At 46.4% G+C, this 17501-nt stretch overlaps 1 protein-coding gene across 9 annotated transcripts in view; it reads right to left on the bottom strand.

Moving 5' to 3' along the window:
- The window catches only part of GULP1 (GULP PTB domain containing engulfment adaptor 1), a 1095073-nt gene that overhangs the window by 105282 nt on the left and 972290 nt on the right, over positions 1–17501 (bottom strand). The gene's annotated exons all lie outside the window — the stretch shown is intronic.

The raw sequence follows: 17501 nt of genomic DNA, 5'->3' as shown, positions 1-17501 counted from the left end.
GATGCCATGTCCCATTTGAAGCCCCCCTGATATACCCTTACAGTAGAAACTCCCAAAAAGTGACCCAATTTTGGAAACTAGGGGATAAGGTGCAAGTTTTATTGGTACTATTTTGGGGTACATATAATTTTTATTGCTCTATATTACATTTTTGTTAGGCAAGGTAACAAAAAAAAAATTGCTGTTTTGGCACGGTTTTTATTTTTTACAACATTCATCTTACAGGTTATATTGTGCTATTTTTATAGAGCAGGTTGTTATGGATGCAATGATATCAAATATGTCTACTTTCTTTGTTTCAGTTTAACATAATAAAGCATTTTTGAAATGTCTCCATTTTCTGAACACCATTTATTTATATTTTCCTGCCGATCGGTACAATTTTTTAGTACATATGATTTTTTGATCATTCATTATTACACTTTATAGGGCAAGGTGACCAAAAAATTGGTTGTTTTGGCACAGTTTTTATTTATTTCTACAGCGTTCACCTGAGGGGTTAGGTCATGTGACATTTTTATAGAGCAGATTGTTACAGACGTGGCAATACCTAATATTATTATTATTTATTATTAAAGTGCCATTCATTCCAAAGCTCTGTACATATGAAAAGGGGAATACATACAGTACAGACCAAAAGTTTGGACACACCTTCTCATTTAAAGAGTTTTCTTTATTTTCATGACTATGAAAATTGTAGATTCACACTGAAAGGCATAAAAACTATGAATTAACACATGTGGAATTATATACATAACATAAAAGTGTGAAACAACTGAAAATATGTCATATTCTAGGATCTTCAAAGTAGCCACCTTTTGCTTTGATTACTGCTTTGCACACTCTTGGCATTCTCTTGATGAGCGTCAAGAGGTAGTCACCTGAAATGGTTTTCACTTCACAGGTGTGCCCTGTCAGGTTTAATAAGTGGGATTTCTTGCCTTATAAATGGGGTTGGGACCATCAGTTGCGTTGTGGAGAAGTCAGGTGGATACACAGCTGATAGCCTTACTGAATAGACTGTTAGAATTTGTATTATGGCAAGAAAAAAGCAGCTAAGTAAATTTTAATGAGAAGGTGTGTGTAAACTTTTGGTCTGTACTGTATATATATATATATATATATATATGTATATATATATATATGTGATTCCTGCAATAATACATAAGGTATAGCAGCAACCTACCTGTGAGTAATAGCGTGAAATTTATTTTTCCATACAGTTACAATAGAATTTTTATATATATATATATATATATATATATATATGTATATATATATATTTTTAGGAGGAGGGGCTCCATTTATTTAAGCACCATATACACGTGTTTACTACTAGTGAAGTATTTGGGTGTTCGGCCCAAACACATTGCGATATTTGTGCGCTCGGCCGAGCACCAGAGTATAATGGAAGTCAATCAGGCACCCCTTGCTCTGAAGAGGGGAGGGTGCCTGGTCCATTGAAAAATGTCAGAAAGCGACAGAAACTCGCCCAAAATGGATCAGGAACAGCATGGGGATGATGTCTGGATGCATCTTGGACTCCCAGGTCGCTGTGAGGAACCATTTTGTCCGTGTTGTACCACACTTTTACAGACTAATCAAAATATGCACAACCCCCTGCCCCCCTTTGTTTTATTTATATTACAGTAAAAATTGTTAGGAAATATTATTTCCTGTATATTAAATTGTATATAAAGTGCAAGTGCTGCAAAAAATTACAAGGAAGAGGCACTCCGATACAACCTGTATATCACATAAAGGAGGGTCTCATTCACTTTGTGGTACAATAGTTCAGGTAGTGGGACTCCTACAATCATAAAGCCTATGCACTAAGTGAAAGGGCTGCCAAAAATAACAAGTAACCAGCACTCCAAAACACCCTTTGTTACACATAAAGGAGGGCATCATACACACCCTTGAAACATTATCATTAATGGCCTGCTGGTGATCCTCAAAAACATTAGGCGCAAGGGCCTGCTGATCTGACCATATAAAATATCAGGGGTGAGGGCCTGCTGCTGAGCTGAGCCTCTAAAACATTAGGGACGAGGGCCTGCTGGTGAGATGACGCTCTAAAACATTATCTGCGAGTGCCTGCAGATGAGCAGACGCTCTAAATCATTATAAGCGAGTGCCTACAGATGAGCAGATGCTCTCAAACATTATATGCGAGTGCCTGCAGATGAGCAGACGCTCTCAAACATTATATGTGAGTGCTTGCAGATGAGCAGACGCTCTCAAACATTATATGTGAGTGCCTGCAGATGAGCAGACGCTCCAAAAAATTTTTTGTTAAGGGCATGCTGTTGAGCAGACCCTATAAACAAAAATTAGAGTGGAGGTAATATATACAATCTGGATGAGGAGGAGGAGCAGAAAACAAGATTCAACCATACACTGTTTTTGTGGTGGAAAAGGTGCATAGGAATACACTACAGTAGATTGAGTACATTATAAATATTAGATTGAAATTGCCTTTATGTTCCTCATTAGCTCAGCGTTCCTCTGGTGGAGTTGAGAAATCTGGGGCAATCCAGGCCTTGTTCATTTTTATCTGAGGCGACCTGTCAGCATTGCCAGTGGACAAGCGGATACGCTTATCTATTATGATGCCACCAGCAGCACTAAATACATGCTCAGACAAAACGCTGGCAGCAGTGCAGGCCAGCACCTCCAAGGCGAAGAGCGCAAGTTTATGCCACGTTTCCAGCTTGGACACTCAGTAGTTGTAAGGCACTGAGGGATCATTTAGAACGCTGACACGGTCTGTTATGTATTCCTTCACCATCTTCCAAAACTTTTCCCTCCTTGTACCACTAGGCCGCTCTTCAGGGTGAGGTTGCTGGCGGGGTGTCATGAAAGTGTTCCATGCTTTGGAGAGTGTTGCCCTGGCTTTGTTGGAACTGCTGTATGTTCCCATTGTCTCGCTTCCCCAGTTGCCCAAGGAAGTACGGACTCTGCCGCCAGCGTTGTCAGATGGAAAATTCCGGAGCAATCTATCAACAAGTACCTTCTGGTATTACACCGTTTTACTCGTCCGCTCCACCACAGGAATGAGAGATGAGTTATCTTTGTAGCGGGGGTCGAGAAGGGTGAACATCCAGTAATCCGGGTGTAATGACCGGCAACACACACAGGGAGGAAAACAGGGAAAGCCCTGTACAAGGGAGAGGGAAAGGTGGTGACCCCTAACTCACCTTGCAGCTGGTACCTGCCTGCCCTGTCGTCCCTAGACGGGTTCCTCACCCGTGCGGCGATCACGTGCCTAAACCCTGGCTTTCCCTGGAATGAGCCCTAGATAATGAACGGGCCGGTGGGATCGCTAGTCCTCACCACTGCACTAAGAGGGAAACACCAGGGAGAGGACAGACAAACACAGACAAACACAAACACCCAGGTGGACGGCAACAATTGTCCACAAAGGTCCAACAGGGATCCGGAGGGTAGCGTTCTAAGGCAACACTCAGAGAACGCAGCAACACAGCTCCAGTGGGTCAGAATAGATGTCCAGGCAGGAAGCTCTATATCTGGCAACCAGAGAAGTGTGAGAGGGGAATATAAGGAGGATTGGGAGTGCTGGACAAGGAACAGCTGAGAGAAGGAGCTACGGATCCCTGAGTGAGCCAAAAGGGTTTGTAAAGCAAACCCAGAAAGCTACAATAAGGGAACTTCCCTATCTGACATAGAGCGTGCAGCCAACCGCTGCGACCTCCTGACCCCGGGTACAACGGAGTCAGGCGTGGCTCTTGACACCCTCGTGACACCGGGTTATCTAAAATGTGTATAATGAGAGGGTCACGGGAAAGGCAGCCTAACATGAATTCAGCCATGTGTGTCAGAGTACCAACAGGCAAGACACCATCTCCTCTTCCTCCTCTTCCTCTCCTCCTCTGCCCATCCATGCTGAACAGATGGAATTAAAGTTCCATGGGTACTACCCTCTGTAGCAGAGGCAACTGTCTCCTCCTCCTCTCCGTGGTCCAATTGTGGGTGGTCTGGGTATCACCCTCTGTGATGTCCTTCCCCATTTCCACATCTGCCACATTCAAGTGTTTGAGTAGACACAGCAGTGGGATGGTTATGTTGATAATAGCGTTATCGCCACTAACCATCTGTGTGGATTCATCAAAGTTTTAAAAAAAAGGTCTGACATCAATGCCCACTACTCGCTTGTGAATAATTGACTTAAAAAGGTGATGACCATATTGCAGCTGGTATTCCACAACTGCCCTCTGCTGCTCACAAAGCCTGGCCAACATGTAGAACGTAGAACCTATCCCTTGGCAAGGTTGATTTATGCATGGGGGTTCTCGTTGTGCAGCAGGCCAGACCTGCAGGGTATGAGCGACAGTTAGGTCACGGTGTGGCCAATCAAGGGTTACTCACTTTTCTGAGGAGAACCCTGGGCAGGCATGCAAAAGAAAGAGAGGCAGACACTAGTTCCTCTGGGGCACACTCTGTAGATAGGGACCAGGCCTGATGTTATGTGAGGTGCCCTGGATGTTGTAGGTGTTTTGAGTGCCTTAGGTAAGGTCCCTTTAAGGATCGTGACGCCAGTGCCTGTAACGGTGGCACACCGGTTTGCAGAAGGATTAATAGAGTACGCAGTTGGTAAACCAAACGTTGCTTTACTTTAGGAAAACAGTCCAACTTTACATATACAGTTGCAGTAGATGAAAATAATGCAGTCCTTTCTAATACAAGTACACAGCAGGTTTACTTCACAATATGGCAGGTATAATCTTGCAAGATACTTGGAGGGCAAACAGTTAATGCTTTGCAGTACAATGCTGCTCTATCCCCTTAGCTATTCTAGATGGCTGGATCCCAAGGCCCGGATGCCTAATTGCTGGCTTAAATCCTTGGTACAAAATCCTTCCTCCAGTGTTGGCAATTGACTAGGTTACAATACCTCCTTTTCCTAGCTGTCTTGTCTGCTGGAAGGGAAAGGTGGCTGCAGGTTTCTCCCAGGAGGTGCTCTCCTACTACTGGGGTATCTCAACTGAGCTATCCTTAGCCTCAGGAGCTTCAGGCTGACTAGGTGCCTCCTCTAGTCCCCTGGAATACACTGCCTTTCCCCTGTCTGGGCCGTCCTATATATAACTAGGGCTCTCTAGATCCCTCTAACGTCTGGGAGGCTAAACTGCACCCTGACAGGCCTGACACCCAGTTAACATAGGGAAATGCATGCACATGACATTCAATGCAATAAGACACATTAACCCCTTTTGTGTAGTGCCCACCTTTACCTAGTGGGACACTACAGGTGTAACAGTTGCTGGCCTGTTAGTGTGGGCAGACTTTTCCATTTTGCAACCTCACTGCCTCTTCCAGCCTGTTGTGGTGCTGCGGATCCCTCCCCCTCTGTACTGCTGTCCTTGCTCGGCTTTTCACCTTCCCATGTTGAATCTGTAACCTCATTGTCCAATTCCTCTTCCACTTCCTCACTCTGCTCATCCTCCTGTCTTGACCTAACCACAACCTCAGTGATTGACAGTGTCTCATCATCATCCACCTTGCGAACAAATGATTGCCGTCCACCACAGTTATCTTCTTGAGACTGTGAAGGCTCAAGAGGTTGGGAATCAGGGCACAATATCTCAGGTCCCTCTTCAAGTGTGCTGGGTGCAAGGGCCAAATATAATACTATCCAAGTGTGGGATCACTGGTTTGGCAAGCCTCTCCATGGTGGGAGGAAGGATGATCTGAGTGAGGATTTGTTTGACCGGACTCTTGGCTACAAAGACTGGACTTGGTGGAAGAGAGGGTTGTGCTTAACCGACTGGAAGCATTATCTTCAGCAATTCAACCGACCAACTGTTCGCACTAGTTCGCTTTGAACAGTGTTGTCTTGCGCCACCCAGCTAAGTTGGACATGAAGCTGGGTACGTTTTTCTTAATTTATTTTTGTGGTGCACTGGCAGCAGGCACAGTTTACTTGCGCCCAGTGCCACGGCCTCAGCATAAACCATCAGCATCAAGCCCAGTTCAACGTCCCTTAGTGCTCGCCTTCTTCATATTTATGGATTTGTCACTGGTTGTGATGCTGTTTTATTTACTGTCCACAAAAGACACAGTTTAAAGATGCAGTACAGTATATGACACAGAACAGCACAGATCAGATTTTGGACACTATTTTAGGCACAGATTATTGGAATCTGCAGTACAGACAGTGTTTTATGATGTTGTTTATATTTATAACTATATTATTCCCAATATATGGCCCCAACAATCACTGACGGTGTTCAAATGCAGAGCACTGAGATTAACGGATTAAACCGCAGACAGCAAAAATGTGGTCAGATTCTTATATTTAAATTATAAAAAAAGAAAAGTGCAACTTTGCACTTTCAAATTGCTGCCAACACACACAGTAGACCTTAAAAGGACTTTTGGGTCTTTGAAATGTTTTTAAAATGAGTAATTTGCGATCAAATTCTCCCTACACTCTCTGTCCCTTCCTAACAGAAGCTCTCCTTGACTCGCAATGAGCCGTACCCGCGTGACCGGGTGTTATATAGCACCCAATGACGCGTTTCGGCCAGCCAATCACTGCAGTGCCAGTAGAAAATGTGGCTACTGGCATTACAGTGATGGCAATACTATCACGACCGGCGTGCCTATCACATACGTGACACAAAGGGAGGGAAAAGGGGAGGCTCTGTCCAAGGGAGAGGGAAAGGTGGTGACCCCTATCTCACCTTGAGGCTGGCACCTGACTGCCCTGACGTCCCTAGACGGGTTCCTCACCCGTACACCGATCGCGTGCCTAAAACCCTGGCTTTCCCTAAGATGAGCCCTAGATAGTGAATAGGGCGGTAGGAACACTAGTCCGCACCACTAACTCTAAAGGAAAACACCAAGGGGAGGACAGACAATACAGACAACATATAATCCCAGGTGGGCGACAACAGAAGACAACAAAATGCCCAACAGGGATCCGGAGGATAACACTCTGGAACAACAACCAGGATTCACAGCTCCAGTGGGTCAGTATAGAAGTCCAGGCAGGAAGCTCTATATCTGGCAACCAGAGAAGTGAGAGAGGAGAATATAAGGAGATTGGGAGTGACAGACAAGAAACAGCTGAGGAGGATCCTCGAGTGAGACAAAAAGGATAGTAAGGCAAACACAGAAAACTATCATTAAGAAACAGCGTGATCTTTAGACATAGAGCGCGCAGCCACCCGCTGCGACTTCCTGACCCCGGGTATAACGGAGTCAGACGTGGCTCTTGACACCCTCGTGACAAATACATACCTGCCCTTTTATTGGCTGCTTAGCAGGCACCAAACTGGTGGGGAGGAGACTCGAGCATGGCACTTGAGCACATGTGGTACTCGACCGAGTAACCCCATGTGCCAAGCAGAGCGATGCTCGAGCCGAACAGGTATTCGTCCGAGCATGCTCACTCATCACTATTTACTACACCAATACACAGGGTAGTACACAACATCAGAGAGGCCCAAAAATGTCCGTGCTACAGAAGGGTTCCAAATGAAAGACCCAGAATCCAGAATGAGGGTAGTAGCAGCACCAAGTATCCTGCCAGTTGTTCCTGCTGACTTTCGAAAGGCGTAACATTATGGTTGAGTAGAAAGAGGATAAGATTGTGGATTGGATAGCTCGCACTTCCTCTCAGTCACAGCAGGATGAGGTGGAGGTGACTTCAGAGTCCGACACCGTGCCTTGGAGCCAGGAGTCACATCGTTCCTCCTGCTCCTCTTCCTTGCAGCCCTAAAGAAAGCTTTCAGTGGAGGCCTCTCAGTCCTTACTACCTATTCCTAATTATTGGCAAGAAAACTCCATCACATTCAGATAGTCAAGATATTATCACTGTTGATGACTTTTGTGAGAGCCATCACCATTTGGGCTGTCCTGAGGAAGAGGTTGGGGAGGAGGCTGGTGACCCCATGCATAACTGTGTTGAATGTGGTAGTAATAGTGGTACCCGTAGCCATGGCATTGGTGGTGGGGGAAGCGACAGTGGCAGTCAAGGCAAAGTAGGGGAGGGGCACCAGGAGCCCATCATGATATCGCACAGTCTGATAAAAGCGGCAGGGATTTTGAGGACAGGACCTGGGAGCCGGATCAGGGTTCTGAGGAGGAGGCAACATTAGGACGGTGGTGGCAGCAATAAAGAGAAGAGGCCACGTACCTCCCAAAGAACAGCCTGGGCCATGTATGCTTCAGGATCTGGTGATGCCGCTGATGCTGTAGGTAACGTCTTGGCTGCCTATAGCTCTGTGTGAGAAACTCCCGTATGGTGCATTTTCTCCACGAGGTCTATTGCAACACATAATGCAACATCACTGAATCCTTTGGTATAATACAACTGGCCAGTATTCCCAATCAGATCAAGTCTGTCCTTCTTCTCCTGGTCCTCTTCTTGGCAGCCAACCCACATGCCTAAGCAATGCAGAAGCTTTTCCATCATTAGTGATGGTGGAACATCGGCCGGGACGGTTCGCGTTTGCGATCAAATGTTCGCGGCGGGCCCCATTGACTTTAATGGCAGGCAAAAATGAAAAACCTTCAGGTCATACTGTATTTGCAGCTACCAAATACTTACTAGAAGTGCACAAATAGTCCCAAAACATGGACAGTGACATATCAAAGGGTGATCAGTGGCAAAAATTCCCACAAAAATATATATTTTAATAAAAAATGTGCCCTACTGGAGCCTAGAAATTTTTTATTTTAGTCCACAGTAGTACACCTGACAGAAAATAACTTGATTTTGTGGCTGGAGGTACATTAGAAGGTCAATGGCTAAAAATTTTACTGTAGGTCACTAGAGTAGAGGACCCAAAAATTAGGCATTCACCTGACAGAAAAGGCCTTTTATGCTGCTATATACACTCACCTAAAGAATTATTAGGAACACCTGTTCTATTTCTCATTAATGCGATTATCTAGTCAACCAATCACATGGCAGTTGCTTCAATGCATATAGGGTTGTGGTCCTGGTCAAGACAATCTCCTGAACTCCAAAATGAATGTCAGAATGGGAAAGAAAGGTAGGCTACAACAGCAGAAGACCCCATCGGGTACCACTCATCTCCACTACAAATAGGAAAAAGAGGCTACAATTTGCACAAGCTCACCAAAATTGGACTGTTGAAGACTGGAAAAATGTTGCCTGGTCTGATGAGTCTCGATTTCTGTTGAGACATTCAAATGGTACAGTCCAAATTTGGTGTAAACAGAATGAGAACATGTATCCATCATGCCTTGTTACCACTGTGCAGGCTGGTGGTGGTGGTGTAATGGTGTGTGGGATGTTTTCTGGGCACAATTTAGGCCCCATAGTGCCAATTGGCCATCATTTAAATGCCACAGGCTACCTGAGCATTGTTTATTACCATGCCCATCCCTTCATGACCACCATGTAGCTATCCTCTGATGGCTACTTCCAGCAGGTTAATGCACCATGTCACAAAGCTTGAATCATTTCAAATTGGTTTCTTGAACATGACAATGAGTTCACTGTACACAGTCACCAGATCTCAACCCAATAGAGCATCTTTGGGATGTGGTGGAATGGGAGCTTTGTGCCCTGGATGTGCATCCCTCAAATCTCCATCAACTGCAAGATGCTATCCTATCAATATGGGCCAACATTTCTAAAGAATGCTATCAGCACCATGTTGAATCAATGTCACGTAGAATTAAGGCAGTTCTGAAGGCAAAAGGGGGTCCAACACTGTATTAGTATGGTGTTCCTAATAATTCTTTAGGTGAGTGTATACTTAAAACAAGGACCATTCTTTGTTATTAGTGATGGTGGATATGTGTGGGCTGGTATGAGAAAATTCAATTACATGTGGTCGTCACAGGTGTTAAAATTCCTCTGACATCCATGCCTCATTCATTTTTAGAAATGTGAGGTAGTCCACACTGTCGTGAGATAGGAGAGTGTGCTTATCGGTCTGCTCTTCTTGCTCCTCTTCCCTCAGTCAACATCCTGCTCTGACTTCTCTTCGGACTCATGCTGACTTGTCTCAGATGGAGTAGCCCCCCCCCCCCCCTGTGAATTCATTCAGCATTGTAACTTTCTCATCGTCCAGCTCCTGCTCCTCGACAGCTTGATCAATGACAATGCAATGCACGCTCCAGAAAGAAGGCGTAAGGTACGATGTCACTGATAACGCACTGGCTGCGACTGACCAGTTTGGTGATCTCATCAAATTGCCGCAGAAGTCTGCATGCGTTGCGCATGAGCAGCCACTGGCAGAGAAAAAGAAACCAAGCTGCCCAGAACCTGTCCTACTGCAGAATTTGTACAGGTAGTCGTTAATGGCATGTTGCTGCTGGAGCAGCCTATCACGTATATACAAGGTGGAGTTTCAGCGCGTCGGGCTGTCACAAATCAGACGTCTAACGGCAAGTGGTGTTGCCGCTGAATGTGAGCAAGGCGAGCCATGGCCGTGTAAGATCTTTTAAAATGGCCAGAGATTTTCCAGGCCTGCTGCAAGACGTCCTGGACCCCAGGGCATTTGGCAACAAGTCACTGCACGACTAAATTCAGGACATGTGCCATACACAGCAGGTGTGTAATTTTGCCCTGTTTCAGTACGCTCAGAAGATTGGCACCGTTGTCGCACACCGCTTTACCAACTGTCAAATTGAGTGTTGTTAGCCACTGATCGGCCTGTGACTGCAGAGCTGAAAGCAGTCCAGGACCGGTGTCGCTCTTGGCTTTCAGGCATAACAGCCTCAGCACAGCATAGCAACATCTCACCTGGGACGTCTAATAGGTACTGGAGAGCTTGGGGGGCGCAATGGAAGAGGCGGTAGCAGTGGAAAAGGAGGATTTAGCTGAGGAGGAGACAGAGGAAGCAGTAGGAAGAGGAAAAGAAGATGCAGGCCTGCATGCAATCCATGGCAGTAACACCAAATCCACATGGGAGCCACTGGTTACATGCTTGACGGCCATCAGAAGGTTCACTCAGTGGGCAGTAAAAGTTATGTATCTTCCCTGTCCGTGTTTGCTAGACCACGTGTCTGTGGTCAGATGTATCTTGGCACCGATGTGCCAATGGCCACAAATTTTCTAAAGGCCTCCGAGGCCACTAGTTTATATTTCAGCAGTTGGCGGGTTAGCAGTTCCGGCAAGCCAGAGGTCAGCGATTGGGCAAGAGAGCTATCCGGCGTCATGAACTTTTTATGCTTGAAAATTTCGGACACGGAAGCCTGACTTCTGCCAGATGTACACAACACGGTAGAAAGTGAAGTGGAGGACAAAGGGAGGAGAGAGGAGAAGGAGAAGAGGTGGGACGTGGAGCACCTGCAGTGTGGCTTTGTGGTTTCAGATGGAGTTGCTCCCACTGGGCTCGTTGATGGAAGGCCAAGTGCCTTCTTAAGGCGGTCGTCCCTAGGTGAGTGTTGGGCTTACCAAGAGATATGCATTGACAGCACAGGCTGCAGATGGAAACACTATTGTCAGCAGCTGACACGTTAAAAAATGCCCAAACTGCAGAGATATGTGCTGGCGTCCTGGGAGCACTAGAAGTGACTGTGCATGGTGGATGGCTCGCTACAAATACAATTGCAGTCTGCTTTTTGCCTCCTGTGCACTGCGAGCTCTCCCTGCTCTCCTCCCTCTCTGCTGCTCCGTCTCTCCCTCTGAACTCCCCTCCTCTTCTTCTCTGGTGGGCACCCACGTGACGTCCATTGACACATCATCATCGTCACCTTCACCACCAATGACATTTGAGATCTCGGAGTAGGCAGCAACAGTGGGGACCTCCCTGCTTGGGCAGATCTGGAAACTGTTGTCAGACCGCTGGGTGGCGGCCGTTGCTACCTACTCTTCCTCATCCGATGTCAAGAATGGCTGCGCATTGGTTAAGTCTGGGAATGGATGGGAAATAATTTTTCTGACTCGAGTTGAGGGGCTATGGTGGTGTATTTGGGGGTGCACATAGCAGAGAGTGAGGAGGGTGCAGATACAGAGGATGAGGAGGGTGAAGAAGCAGAAGGGTGAGTGAGCTACTCAACCAACTCTGGTACACCCTTTGAAGTAATAACACGTGCCTTCTCCAACTTCTTACATAGGCTCCGGATTGATGCACCTACCCGACCCCTACCACCACTGTGGAATGGCCTGCCTCTTCCTCTGCCTGTCATTTTTAAAATGACCCTGTGCCTAAGTCCCTAGAGAAGATCACTAATTTGTGAAAGCAGGTATATTGCACCGCTCAATCAGTATTTTGTGGAAGCAGGCATATCAAACCCCTTAACCCCTTAAGGACCAGGCTCATTTTCACCTTAAAGGGTTTCTACCACTTCGTGTCACTTATTTAGCTGTCAGACACTAGCGATCCGCTAGTGTCTGCTCTGGCCAACCATCCTAATATAATTGCTTTTGGGGCGGTGGTTTGGCTAAAAAAACTACTTTTATTAATATGCTAATGAGCCTCTAGGTGCTATGGGGGCGTCATTAGCACATAGAGGCTCCGACTACCTTTAGAAACTGCCGCCCCCAGCGCGTCCCTCCAGCCCGCCCATCTCCTCCTGAATGCGATCCTCGTATGTATTCTGCGCATGCGCAGTAAATGTCTGACAGCTTCCCTGCTCAGACATCTCCACTGCGCCTGTTCCTCGGAGCACTATGGCGTCATCGCGCAGGCGCAGTGGAGATGTCTGAGCAAGGAAGCGGTCAGACATTTACTGCGCATGCGCAGAATACATACGAGGATCGCATTCAGGAGGAGATGGGCGGGCTGGAGGGACGCGCTCGGCGGCGGCAGTTTCGGAAGGTAGACGGAGCCTCTAGGTGCTAATGATGCCCCCATAGCACCTAGAGGCTCATTAGCATATTAATAAAAGTAGTTTTTTTAGCCAAACCACCGCCCCAAAAGCAATTATATTAGGATGGTTGGCCAGAGCAGACACTAGCGGATCGCTAGTGTCTGACAGCTAAATAAGTGACACGAAGTGGTAGAAACCCTTTAAGGACCAGGCCATTTTTTGCAAATCTGACCAGTGTCACTTTAAGTGCTCATAACTTTAAAACGCTTCGACTTACCCAGGCCGTTCTGAGATTGTTTTTTCGTCACATATTGTACTTCATGACACTGCTAAAATTGGGTCAAAAAAGTTAATTTTTTTGCATAAAAAAATACATTTTTTACCAAAAGTTTTGAAAAATTAGCAAATTTCAAAGTTTCAGTTTCTCTACTTCTGTAATACATAGTAATACCCCCAAAAATTGTGATGACTTTACATTCCCCATATGTCTACTTCATGTTTGTAGCATTTTGGGAATGATATTTTATTTTTTGGGGATGTTACAATGCTTAGAAGTTTAGAAGCAAATTTTGAAATTTTTGAGAAATCTTCAAAATCCCACTTTTTATGGACCAGTTCAGGTTTGCAGTCATATTGTGAGGCTTAGATAATAGAAACCTCCCAAAAATGACCCCATTCTAGAAACTACACCCCTCAAGGTATTCAAAACTGTTTTTTCAAACTTTATTAACCCTTTAGGTCTTCCACAAGAGTTGATGGCAGATGGAGAAACAATTTTGAAATTTCTATTTTTTGGAAAATTTTCCAATATAATCAATTTTTTCCAGGAGTAAAACAAGGGTTAACTGCCAAACAACACTCAAAATGGGTTGCCCTGATTCTGTAGTTTGCAAAAACACCCCATATGTGGTCGTAAACTACTGTTTGGCCGAACGGTAGCACATAGAAGGAGGGGAACACCATATGAGTTTTGGAAGGCAGATTTTGCAGGACTGGTTTTGTTTATACCATGTCCCATTTGAAGCCCCCTGTTGCACCCCTAGAATAGAAATTTCAAAAAAGTGACTCCATCTAAGAAAGTACACCCCTCAAGGTATTCAAAACTGGGTTTACAAACTTTGTTAACCCTTTAGCTGTTCCACAAGAGTTAATGGCAGATGGAGAAACAATTTAGAAATTTCTATTTTTTGGAAAATTTTCCAATATAATCAGTTTTTTCCAGGAGTAAAACAAGGGTTAACTGCCAAACAAAACTCAAAATGGGTTGCCCTGATTCTGTAGTTTGCAAAAACACCCCAAATGTGGTCGTAAACTACTGTTTGGCTAAACGGCAGGACATAGAAGAAGGGGAACGCCATACGGTTTTTGGAAGGCAGATTTTGCTGGACTGGTTTATTTACACCATGTACCCTTTCAAGCCCCCTGATGCACCCCTAGAGTAGAAACTCCATAAAAGTGACCCCATCTAGGAAACTACGGGATAAGGTGGTTGTTGTTTTGGGACAATTTTTGGGGTAAATTAGATTTTTGGTTGCTCTATATTACTCTTTTTTGAGGCAATGTAACAAAAAAATTTAATTCTAAAATTGTTTCTACATTCGCTATTTAGTTTTGTGGAACACCTAAAGGGTTAACATAGTTTGTAAAGTAATTTTTGAATACCTTGAGGGGTGTAGTTTCTTAGATGGGGTCACTTTTTTGGAGTTTCTAGTCTAGGCTACATCAGGGGGGGCTTCTAATGGGACATGGTGTAAAAAAAAAAAACTGTCCATCAAAATCTGCCTTCCAGAAACCGTATGGAGTTCCCTTCGTTCTATGCCCTGCCGTGCGGCTATATAGCCATTTACGACCACATATGGGGTGTTTCTGCAAACTACAGAATTGGGGCAATAAATGTTTAGTTTTGTTTGGCTGTTAACCCTTGCTTTATTACCGGCAAAATGGATTTAAATTTAAATTTTGCCCAAAAATAGGTGTTTTGGCACCGTTTTAATTTTATATTTTTAACACCGTTCATCCGAGGCGTTTGGTAAAAAGTTATTTTTATAGCGACGACTTTTACGCACGCGACGATGCCCAATATGTATGGCTCTCAGACTTTGGAGACACTAAGCAGGCATCCTAAAACTGCGGCCCTCCAGATGTTGTAAAACTACAATTCCCACCATGCCCTGATGATGGCTGTAGGTTGTCTGGGCATGCTGGGAGTTATAGTTTTACAACATCTGGAGGGCCGCAGTTTGAGGATGCCTGCACTAAAACTAATATTTTTTGGGGAAAGAAAAATTGTTTTCGTGTCTCCAAAGTCTAAGAGCCATAGTGTTTTATGTTCTCTAGTGAACTGTTGGGGATTATAAAAATTTTGTACTCCATGGAAGTGTGATACTCCCTGAAGCAATCGATAATGCAGAGGCCCGGATGATCGGGGCACGTGTCACATTGAGTTGTGGTGTCCTTCCGTATCCCCCTCTTGTGACACACTCTGCACTTTTTTTGGGTTCGTCCCTTCTTTCCAGTATGGGGGACCACACCTGGAAAGTGTTGGCCAGGGACGATCCGGGCGCCTCCAGTTCCCGAGGTACTCCGGCCTGCTCTTTCCCGGTCCGAAAAGATCAGGTCTTTGAGGACTGCCTCATAGAATTGGAGGAATGTCCCTGTGCTGCCAGCGCTTCGGGATAGTACAAAAGAGTTGTACATGGCAACCTGCACCATGTAGACCGCAACTTTTTTGTACCATGCCCGGGTTTTGCGCATGGTGTTATATGGCGTGAGGACTTGATCAGAGAGATCAACTCCTCCCATATACCGATTGTAGTCGACGATACAATCGGGCTTGAGGACCGTTGCCGCGGTACCTCGCACAGGGACTGGGGTGGTGCTGTTACCGTGGATTGTGGACAGCATAAGGACAACCCTCTTGTCCTTATACCTGACCAGCAACAGGTTTCCACTGGTAAGTGCACGGGTCTCACCCCTGGGGATAGGTACCTGGAGGGGGTAGGCAGGGAGGCCGCGTTGATTTTTCCGCACGGTCCCACAAGCGAACGTGGATCTGGCGGCAAGGGACCTGAACAAGGGAATGCTGGTATAAAAGTTGTCCACGTACAAGTGGTAACCCTTATCCAGCAGTGGGTACATAAGGTCCCACACGAGTTTCCCGGTAACACCCAGAGTGGGGGGACATTCTGGTGGTTGAATCCGGGAATCTCGCCCCTCGTACACACGAAATTTGTAAGTGTACCCTGAGGTACTCTCACAAATTTTGTATAGCTTCACGCCATACCTCGCCCGCTTTGTGGGAATGTATTGGCGGAAACTGAGTCTCCCCTTGAACGCAACGAGAGACTCATCAACCGCGACCTCCCTTCCAGGTACGTAGGCCTGCTGAAATGTGGCCCCAAAGTGATCGATGACCGGCCGTATCTTGTACAGCCGGTCATAGGCAGGATCACCTCGGGGGGGACATGCTGCATTATCGGAATAATGCAGACATTTCCGGATGGCCTCAAACCGGTGACGTGTCATGACCATACTGTACAGTGGGGTCTGGTACAGGACGTCCCCACTCCAGTATTGCCTGACACTGGGTTTTTGGACTAGACCCATATGCAGCACGAGGCCCCAAAATGTCCTCATCTCGGCTGCACTGACCGGCGTCCAGCCACCGGGTCTAGCCAAAACTGAGCCTGGGTTTTGAGCGACGAACTGTTGGGCGTACAGATTCGTCTGCTCCACCATCAAATTCACCAGTGGGTTACTGAAAAAAAAACTAAAAAAGTCTATTCCAGTAAACCCCACTGTGGGAATCTGGATTCCAGGATTGCCAGCGAAATCCGGAATCTCAGGCTCAAAGTCCACTGGGGGACACCAGCTAAGTTCATCGGCAGGGGGCTCCGGTGAACTTATTTGGTGGGCCGGGAAACCAGTACGAACCCCAGGGCGGCTCGTACTAGGGTGGGCCACAGGATCCCTAGCATGTGTGGCCCCTGGGGATGCGGGGGGGGCAAGTGGCAGGGGGGGTCTGGGGTCTGAAAGTTGAAAAAAAAAAGTTTGGAATAAATGTGCTTTTTTTTTTTTTTTTTTTTTTCTAACTTTTCCCTTCTTTCCCTGCCTAACGGTGCCTCTCCCTCACTGACCCTAACCTACCTGGGTGGCGATGGGTGCAGGAGGGTGATGGATGCCGATTTAGGGGGACACAGGAGCTGGTGCTGGACGATGCTGCACGGTCAGGGTGCTGGACAGGAAGAGGAGGGGAGAGAGGAGCGCAGGAAGTTTGAATCTCGCGCCTCTCTCCCCTGCACCAATCAGCACCCTGGACAGCGGCGTTCAGCACCAGGGCCAGCTCCGCCTCTGCAAATCCTCGGACTGCGATTGGTGGTGTAAAATTACGCCACCGATCGCAGTCTTTTTCCGGTTCATCGGGTCACAGGACACCCGAATGGACCAGAAACGCAGAAAACCGCAGGTCTGAATTGACCTGCGGTTTTCTGCGATCGCCGATACGGGGGGGTCCAATGACCCCCCCCCCTGCGTTGTTACGGGATGCCGGCTGAATGATTTCAGCCGGCGTCCCGTTCCGATTAACCCCTGCGGCGCCGGAATGCAGATTTTAAGTCAGGACGTACCGGTACGTCCTCGGTCCTTAAGGACTCGGGAAATAGGGCGTACCGGTACGTCCTCGGTCCTTAAGGGGTTAATCAGTATTTTATGAAAGCAGGTATATTGCAGGCCTTAATCAATAT

Source organism: Bufo gargarizans, chromosome 8, assembly GCF_014858855.1.
Source record: "Bufo gargarizans isolate SCDJY-AF-19 chromosome 8, ASM1485885v1, whole genome shotgun sequence".
Taxonomy (NCBI): Eukaryota; Metazoa; Chordata; class Amphibia; order Anura; family Bufonidae; genus Bufo; species Bufo gargarizans.
The sequence above is the reverse complement of the archived record's forward strand: the minus strand, read 5'-3'. Positions and strand labels throughout refer to the sequence as shown.